The following is a 9,478-nucleotide window of genomic DNA, read 5'->3' as shown; positions in this document are numbered from 1 at the left end:
ATCTTTGTGAAGGAAAGGGCTTTGAGGTAATGAAAGATCTTTTATCAAAACAAAAGAGGGGTCTTTAATGAGTTACTCTTTAGCTCTATTGTAAATGTAGTGGCCCATTCCAAATCAGTGAACTTCTTCATCAGCTTAAACAGAAATTTCAAATAGGACAAATCCCAGATTCTGCCAAAATTCCATTTGTTTGTTTATTTTTTCTTATTTTGACTTGCCAAGGGTTTGTGTTTGACTTGTTCCCATGAATAAAACTATTTCTCTTTCAACAATGGGCTCTCTGGGAATGGTGTGGGAAAGCTAATCCCATTACACAGCTCCGAAATTCCCACTCAGTGGTGACCCAGGACAGGCAGCTTATCAGGCACTTAGCAGAGATGTCAGCTGGTCAGCTCAAGTGGGATATTCTTCTTTGTGAAGTGAAGCAGGCCAGCAGGAGCAGTAGTAGGGGTTTGTTTGTTTATTTTAAGTAAATAGAACAACAGGGAACTTCTACATCCTTGACCTGAAAGTCATGTTCTGTAAACAGAAGACATTAATGGTAGAGCATAGAACAGTGTCATTATCACACTGGTCAGATGTGTTAATTAATTTATAGTCCACAGATGAGAGGAGTCTTGCAAAGATGCTGTGTCTCATGACATTTCCTGTGACTCTCTCGCTTTCCAATTGTTCAGACTATCTAAGTCCTTTCCTAGGTGTCTCTTATCAGAAAAGTTTTCCTTCAGTGGAAGTTGTTTTCAGATTTAATGATGCCTTCATAATTTTGCTCCAAGTGGTGGGCATCTTGTGATACCTCCAGCCACATGGCCAAGGTCTCCCGATGATATTGAAGGCAAGATGAGTTCTCTTTTTTTTGCTAAGGTGGAAACAGTGGCAGTGCTGCCTGAGGACCAGGCCTTACTTCACAGTAATGAGATGAGAATTTGCTGAGGATGGACAAGATTATCCATAGAAACATTTAAAAAAAGCATAGAAAACTATGTAAGAGTATCTTGGTTTTGGGGAGAGCAAGATTAACACAGAAGGGAAAAATGTGATTTTTTTTTTTTAGTGTAACTGTGCTTTTAACTTATGAAGCCATCTCTGCATGAAGGGGAGGCTGCATCTGGCTTGCAAGCACTACTGTTTTCCAGAAGCTCAAGCACTGCAGGCTGAAATAGAATAGAGTGCCAGACTGAGTCTAACTCCAGTCATCTTAGTGTTGGTGTCTTAACTGATTGTCCTAATTGTTCAATTAAAGCAAAGTATTATCTGGTTGTGGCTAGAAAATACCTCACTGTATCAGAACTCAGAAAAATTTGAATTCTGGTTATGGTACAGCTTGTGGAAAGGTTTTCTGTGCAGTTCTTGCCATTATTTCCTTGAAATTGTCAGTATTTTTCTTTTACCTCAATGTAAGTACAGTGCTTATATTCAGGAGACCTAAACCAAACTGTGCTCGTGAGAGTTTTGAGTGGCCCAGTGATGACAGCCTAACCAGAAAGTATAGTGGTTTAAAGTGTCACTTGGAGTATGGCCCTCTAAAATTCTTCCTTAAGAGTTGATGCATTATTTTTTAAAATCTCCTTTAGTTTGAGCAATTATATTACTTCAGAGCAGCTCCCATTCCCTAAGTACTTCTCAAGATGAGCCAGTCTTGTCAGCTACGAGGTGTCATCAGCCCCCAGTGCCACTGAAGACACAGAGGGAGCTCAGTGATTCCACAGGCCAAGGACTCTACAAGGAATTGTCCTTCACCTGTAGTTTGACATTTGTTTGTTTTCATAGATTTTTAATCAATGGCATGGCATTCCATGATTCTGACTTTCTGAGGGTTTTTTCTGGGTTTTTTGTTTGATTGTTTTATTTTGTGGCATTTGGGGGTTTTTTTTGTTGTTGTTGTATACTCAATATTTACACCACATAACATAAAAGACTAACAAAATGAAACTGTCCTAAGAGTCCTGGGGTGTGCCAGCTAATATTTACTAACAGAAATAAGGATGCTGAACTAGATAAATATGATCTGTGTTTTAGTTTCTCAGGTTTTTTTTAATTGCCTATTACTTCATTGCCCAAGGTCAGTCTTGTCAGACAAGTGGACCAACAGTTCTCTGGAGTAACATAAAACCATTAAGCTGCTCTTTGATCTTGCACCTTCTTTAGAACCTTTTAATCAATTAACCATGAAGCTACTCAGCTTGTCTTATTTCCTGCACATAAAACTACTCTGGCTGAGCTGACACATTACTACATTATAGATCAAAGATTGAAGGAAATTTCACATCCAGCCAGGATAATTATGTGGAATTTTTCTGAATCTATTATATATACATTTTTGTGCCTCAAATGGATGAAAACCAGCATTTTGATCTAGAATGAATTAAAGGATTCATGTGTATTTTAAAGATTGGTTAAATGGGTTTGTGCATGATTGACCTTACACAAGCTGTGGATAGATTTCATGGCAATGTTGCTGAGCCTCAGCTGTCCATCTGTCCTTTGAAAGTGACCACTACTGATAATAAGAAGCATGACCTGTTGTAACAGAAGCAGGGATCTCTTGCTTAGGATACCTTTAAGCAAAAAAGATATTTAAAATGTTGAATGTACATATGATATTGTAACATGTACAATGATATTGTAAATGTTGAATGAAATCTGTAATGTGATACAGATTGAAATCATCTTAGCTCAGGAGTAAAATTTTGATTACGGAAAGAATTGTGGGTTTAGACTCATACAGGGCCATACTTCTGTGATCTTATTTGTATTAATAAAATGCTTTTTCATCAAGAATCAGACATACCTTCAGTGTTATGTTTTTAAAGATTTGTGTTTATACTTTTATTCTCTAGTTATATGGGAATGAAGGTGTGTCAAAATAAATATTCCATTCCTTCTGGCCAAATACTGGAATACACAAACAACTTCAATCAGCTCTTCTTCTGAGCTTCTCCCTTAAGTGGGACAGAGTGTTACCCACACCAGCCCACAGGAGCAATGCATCTGTTCGTTCAGATTTTGCTTAAGGCATATTTTGCACAGCTGTTTCTTGTGGGACTGGTTTGTTCCCCTTGTGCTTACTGATGCTGAAAGCAAAGATGGCCTGGCCCAGATAAGTGTCACCTGGTGCAGGTGCAGTGGTAACAGGTAGAAATACCAAGAGCCAGCACAATGTCTGAACAAAAATACAACCCAGTAAAGAAGCATTTTTGAAAGAATCCATGTTATGAAATAAAGGTGTAGAATATTCTTCAGATATCACCTTGTTCCCTTATATATTCACCTTACATATATATATTCCCTTCAGATATTCACCTTATATATATATTCCCTTCAGATATTCACCTTATTCAAATTCAAGAAGACATATCTTGAATTTGGACTTACTAGACTTAGAAGCAGATAGGAAATGGGAACCCTTAGAGCTTCTATAACTCACATTCTTTTCACAGCTAAGTTTAAGCCACGCTCTCTTTGCAAATCCCTATTGATTTTTCTGAATGTCACACTTCCTTTAGCTAAACAGATCCCTGCTGGTATTTGTCTTCTTCCTTTTGAGCAGAATTAAAAATGAATGAACAAGTTTGTGGAAAGCATGGATAAACTGCTCTTTGATAGATGTACTTCTTGTCTTCTGAACAAAGATGAGTACATTCAGCTCTTGGTACTAAGGAGGAAATATTTTTCTCAATCTCCTTCTGTATAAATCCCTCATTTAAGTCTAAATGGAAATTTACCAGAAAAGGGAAGGATATTTGTGAAGCTTATTTCCACGTTTACCACTGCAGTATCTTTTTCATGCTGGATCCAGGATACAGTGGGGTGCTTTCCTTCTGGGATTTGAAAAGACACAAAAATCCAAAAGAAGTCAGTAGGAGGTTACACTTGATTTTGAGCGTAAAGCAGGCCAAACTTTAGGTTCTTTGTTTGTATTGTTTCTACCTCCAGCTATAAATCATCCCAGATTCATCAAACTGTTTGCAAAGCTAATCCAAGCTGGACCAAGTTACAGACTGGACCAAGATGTAGGTTTATAGTAATGCCTGAAAACAGGACAGACTTTACATCAGACAGGAAAGACTATCTGGTTTCATTACATTTGGCTTCAAGTTACATTACAAAAGGTTTTACATGGCTTTGATCCTCTAATTTGGCTAAAAACTGAAAAAAAAAAAAAAAAAAAGAAGTGATCTCCATGTGCACACAGCTATTCCAGTGCATGCATGTGACTAAATTAGATATGCTGTGCCCCAGTGAACTATAGTGTGTTCCACACAGACCTGCTGCATTTAAATGCATAGAGTGCAAAGTCAAGACAGATTAGATCAAACCTCCTCACTGCCAGCCACCTTGAATTCTTAATCATACCTGCTGTTGTTCAGAGCTGCTCAGGGGAACCAAAAAGCCTGAGTAAGTTCCTATCCTGAAAAAACCCCAAAAAAGTATGCACTCTCTACCCTTATCCATGTGTGTACACACACACTAAAGATTTTACAAGGAGAATCTGTTTTCCATAATGCTTTCTTATGGAGCCACAATTAAGTGAGTCTTTAAGAGAGAATATTAAAGAAATGACTTCAAGAAATGACTTCACTAGAAGAAATTTTACTACAGTAGTACTCAATTTTATTTTTTTGGTTACAGACCTCCTGTCTTTCATTTTTGTGTGCTGCTGCTGAAGAGGAATTGCCAGTTCTCTTTGTTCCCCTGGAGCTTGGAGAGCAGCACTGAAGAGCAATCTCCTTTCCCACAGATCCTCAGCATCAGTTAAATGGGGCAGCAGGGCAGAGCTCAGCAAGAGGGGCACAAAGGTTTTCCCAAAGTATCACAAGTGATTGCTCCTTTAGCTAATAGGCTGCAGGACAGACCACAGTTCCATACCAAGGTTTGGTGCACTGAAAACTCCTTTTCTTTTAGGAGATAAGAGCTCCAATGGCTCCAGGCCAGCTAAGTTGGGTTTACAGCTGCTTTGCATCACTGAAACAGCATGATGCTTCTTGAATCTACAGTGAATCTAGCCCTAGATGTCTTAAATATTTAATATTTTCTTCTGTCTCATCTAATACAGTTGTTTTCCTGCATTTTACAAGCCTATTGATTACCATATGAAATTCAAATGAACTGTGATCACTTCTGCTAAAAGAACTCATTCCCAAACATCCTTTCATGTCTGCATGAAAGAGGATGACTTGTGTAGCTGGTCACTATTTTCTGGGCTATAAGTGTCCTTTCTACAAAAGTTTGAAAATTCATGTTTGCGTTTGTCAGCCATAAAAAATTGCAGCAGTTAATTTCCTAGTGAATTCACTGCCTAAAATTTGATACAGTCACAGATGCTTCCTTTTTTAGCATTATTTCCCAAGCATGCATGCTTTACCTATTGGAATGCTTATTCATTGTTCTCTTAGTAAAAAACTCAAACAAAAGAGACAAACTGGGGCATATTTTCTGTTTGCAGTGTTTGCATGTGATTGCTGAGCAGATTTTCAGTGAGTTCTAGGTCTCTGTACCCTTCCTTTCAATTAACCTGGTTCCAGGTTGCTTTTTGGAATGAAAATGAGGAGGCATCATTCACCGTGTCACACACAGTCTGGGAGTTTTATTACTTAAATGTTTTGACAGCCACAGTTCCCACTGATTGGTACTGGCACTTTGCCATAGCAGTTTAATAAATAATACTCGATTTTGAAATGATCACGTTAATTGATCGAGTGTTAATTAATTAATTAGTTGGAGAGTGTTCTAGTCAGGGTAAAACACCGTGCTGGTGTTTTACCCTGACCAGACGCCTCCAGTGATCTTAGGGAAGGCACATGCAGGAGGGTGATTGCTGTGACTTTCCGCAAATGGGAGGAAGAAGTGACATCTGGGAAGGCTGTGGGAATGGCAGGCACAGTCAGGCCTGGAGCCAGGTGGGTGGGAAAGGGAAAGCAAGAAGTGTCTGGAGTGCCTGGAGCAGGAGAGAAAGTGAATGCCAGTGTTGGTCTCGGGTTTGTGATAATGAACGATGAGAACAGTTTAGCTCACTTGGGACTTAAACCTTTTGCTTCTCACATTTAAGCTGCTTTTCAAAATTTCTCATTATGTTTTTTTGTCACTTTTTTTTTAATTTAGAGCAATAATGAATCTTTTTATGCAGAGGATTATGTGCTGTGCCACATGATCTTGCTGTGGGTATTCTGCATAGATCTATGCATCTTCTGTGGTCAGTTTTATTTACTGTTGACATTGTCTCACGTTCTTACTTTTCCTCTACAAAATAAGCATAAAACTACACAAAAATGGGTGAACTGTTAGGGAGGGAGATCAGTGAAAAACAAAACAAACCCAAACCAAACCAAACCAAACAACAACAAAAAGGAAAGAAGAGACAACAGGCAAACCTTAGACTTATTAAACTTGCTATTTCAAAATAGCAAGCAAGTTCTAAAGCACAGGTCAGAAGGTACTCCTCTTATAGCTGTTACCATAACAGAAACACATAAATGTGATTAAATAAATAAAGCTAATCAGGAGCAAAAGAAAAAAAACAACTCTGCAGTAAAACCAGCTCAAGTTAACTGAGTCTCAGAGGACTTGGAAAGAAAACACTTCTAAAGATGTTCTGTGAGAGATTTTAGGCACAGCTGCAGGAAAAAAAGGTATCCTTTTCCTCTCTCTGGAAGCATTAAATCTGTTCTGGAAAGTAAACAAAGTCGACAATGTTTCATAGAAACAACAGATTGAAGCCTAGAATGTTAAAACCTTTGAGAAAGAAGAAAAATGTCCTGAAGAAGGGCTACTGGATAATTTTAAGGAACTTTAATGTCAGAATAAGCAACCCAGGCACATTAATCCTATCTTTACTTGTCTCTTGTGATATGGAAAGTATCCTAAAAGGAATTTTTTAAAAAGTAAAAGTAGTAGCAGACAAAACCAGATAACAATTCCCCTGGTGTAAGTCCACAAATCCATAAAATAAGTAAGTTTATATCACTCCATGGCTATCAGACATTTTCTGAATTATAAAGGCCATTAAGATGTTTTATCTCTGTATCTGGATGTGTAACCTTCTTTAAGGCAGGTCTTCTGATCCCTCTACAAATGTTAATAAATACCTAAAACAGGAACAAAGAAACCCACCCTCTCACTGGAAGGAAATAAAAGGATGGAGTTGTAAAGACCAGAAAACACTACTAAGATCAGCATTCTGAAATAAAGTTGTGGATCTGGGAGGCAGTTTTAAAGCCTGTTCCCATGGCTGAGCAAAATTCCTGCAGCGTGCTGTAGAGCTGGAGCACATTTGCTGGGACTGTGGATAGCCAGAAGTCTTGCTGTTCAGTGAGATGACTGCTTTTTCTCAGCTTGACAAATGACATGCAGGCTCTGACAGAGTGCTTCTTCTTTGCTGGCCATCACCCCTACGGACACTGGCCAGAACAGCAGCAGCAGGAACACACCCTTCAACTCTGATTTAATCACATGGAGCCCAGGAGACTAGTGAATAGAGCCGTTAACTCTCTGTTTAGTTTGCTTTTCCCATCTGTGTTTTATTAAACTGAGAGCAAGATTTATTCACTTTTTTTTTAACATCATGATCTGTTGGTGTCCAAGATGATGGCTGATGTTAAGGTATACATACACAGTTTAACCTGGCTGAGGGCCAAAGTGGCCTATGATTTCCAGTCTAGACAATTTGTTTACAGAAGGACACTAAATCCCTCTACTCTAAATTATTTTAGAAAGGATGAGCATGACTTCCCACTCTCTCAGGAACACAATACATGGAGAACACAGTGAGAGAGCAGGCTCTCCAGACATGCAGGCAAACACTTCAGTTTGACTGTACTCCTGACAGCCCCTATGGAGTCACAACTACCAATGATTTTCTGATTTCCACTCCAGGAATCTTAAATAGATTGGAAATACCAGCTCTGTCTACAGATATTTTTAAAAACCAAGAATCCTGAATGGCTCAGCTGGTGAACTGCACTTCATGGGAACTGAAATGATGTGCCAGGCTTTCCACTGCTAGGTGGGATAGCTGAAGCACAGACACTTGCATGCCTAATGAGCTACTGCAGGAACAACACTTGCTTCAAAAGGAGAAAGGAACCAAAAAATGGGATTTTGAATTGCTTTGAAAAGATACACTTCTCCTCAAAATAATAATTGGATTAAGTCAAGACAGAAATATCAAGTGTGTGTTTGTCAGAACTGTAAAGGGGTTTTTAAAACATGTAAGTTTCAAGCAGGAACAGATAAAGCTCCCAAAATAGAGCTTCAGTACAAACAGCCCCCGAGACTTGACAGTTTTCCAAAACTTCTGGGCATTTTTCCTCTTAACAGCGAGCTCCTTTCCATAACAAACCACTCTCTCTCATCTCTTAGTCATCACCTTAGTCACCACATCTTAGTCATCCTCTCATCAAAACTAACATGGTGACAATCCACTTACTCTAGTGCCTTGCTCCTATCCCTGCAAATACACCGTGGATTATCAGGTCTGCCAGACTTGCTGCCATTTCCAGAACCTCTGCATGCTCCTCTCTCCAAGCAAATGCCTTCATAACATCATATGAGTGTTATATTGTGGCACCTACACAGAACATCCTCATATTACAATTATTCTTGTACTACTAAGGCTCATGGTGTCCCCCTATGGCAACACAAAGTATCCTGAAGACAAAATTATCGCAATACGTCTTATAAAATGAACTCTATCTCTCAAAGCTCATTCATAGCCTACCATTGGTTTGCTTAGAACAGTGTTTTTATCACTCAAAGAGACATTAACAGACTGCAGAATCTGGTTCCATGTGTGGTAGTTGATGTTCTGAATTGACTTGCAGTGTTAACAACAGGGCAATGTCTTTTGTTAGCTTCATTCAAGAATGGTCTTTTTTCGTGCTCTTTCACAATTTTGTCCTAAATGAGATGACAGCAAGAGCTGTGCATGAACCAGTACAAATTAAGCAATATTCATGTGTTTTCCCTTTTTTACAGCTTTTAAGAACACTGGCAGAAAATGATGGAGTCTCCAAGTTTTATTTTTCTTAGTTTCTAATGAAAGAAGACTTCTAATTGTATGCAGTTCTAAACTGAAGTGAGAACTTGGCCATTATACTGAGTCGTATCCTTCAGCTCCAATGCATTTTATGGATTTTATACAATACATTAAAAGCAGACTGTATGAGTTATTCCTAGAGGAGGTAGCAGACACAAGGAGAAAATGCTAATCCCTAGGCTCTGTGTTAAGAGCAGCGTGATTTACGTTTTTGAATGAAAACCTGTGTCTGGAGTGTTCTGCAGTGAATTAAGTTCTCCACTATGGTAGTGATACCTAAAGTGACAATTCCCTCAGACCCCATTTCCCTTTTGGAGAATACAGGTAAAAGGCAGCCTATTACAGCAGTATTTAAAGAAACTCTGTTTAGGTATTAGAAAGGTGTTAGGGTGACCCATCCCATTGAGGAATTTATCTCTTGTCCTGCACAGGGTCACTTTGTGA

Source organism: Prinia subflava, chromosome 7 (genome assembly GCF_021018805.1).
Source record: "Prinia subflava isolate CZ2003 ecotype Zambia chromosome 7, Cam_Psub_1.2, whole genome shotgun sequence".
NCBI classification, from domain to species: domain Eukaryota; kingdom Metazoa; phylum Chordata; class Aves; order Passeriformes; family Cisticolidae; genus Prinia; species Prinia subflava.
This window is presented reverse-complemented; position numbering follows the sequence as displayed.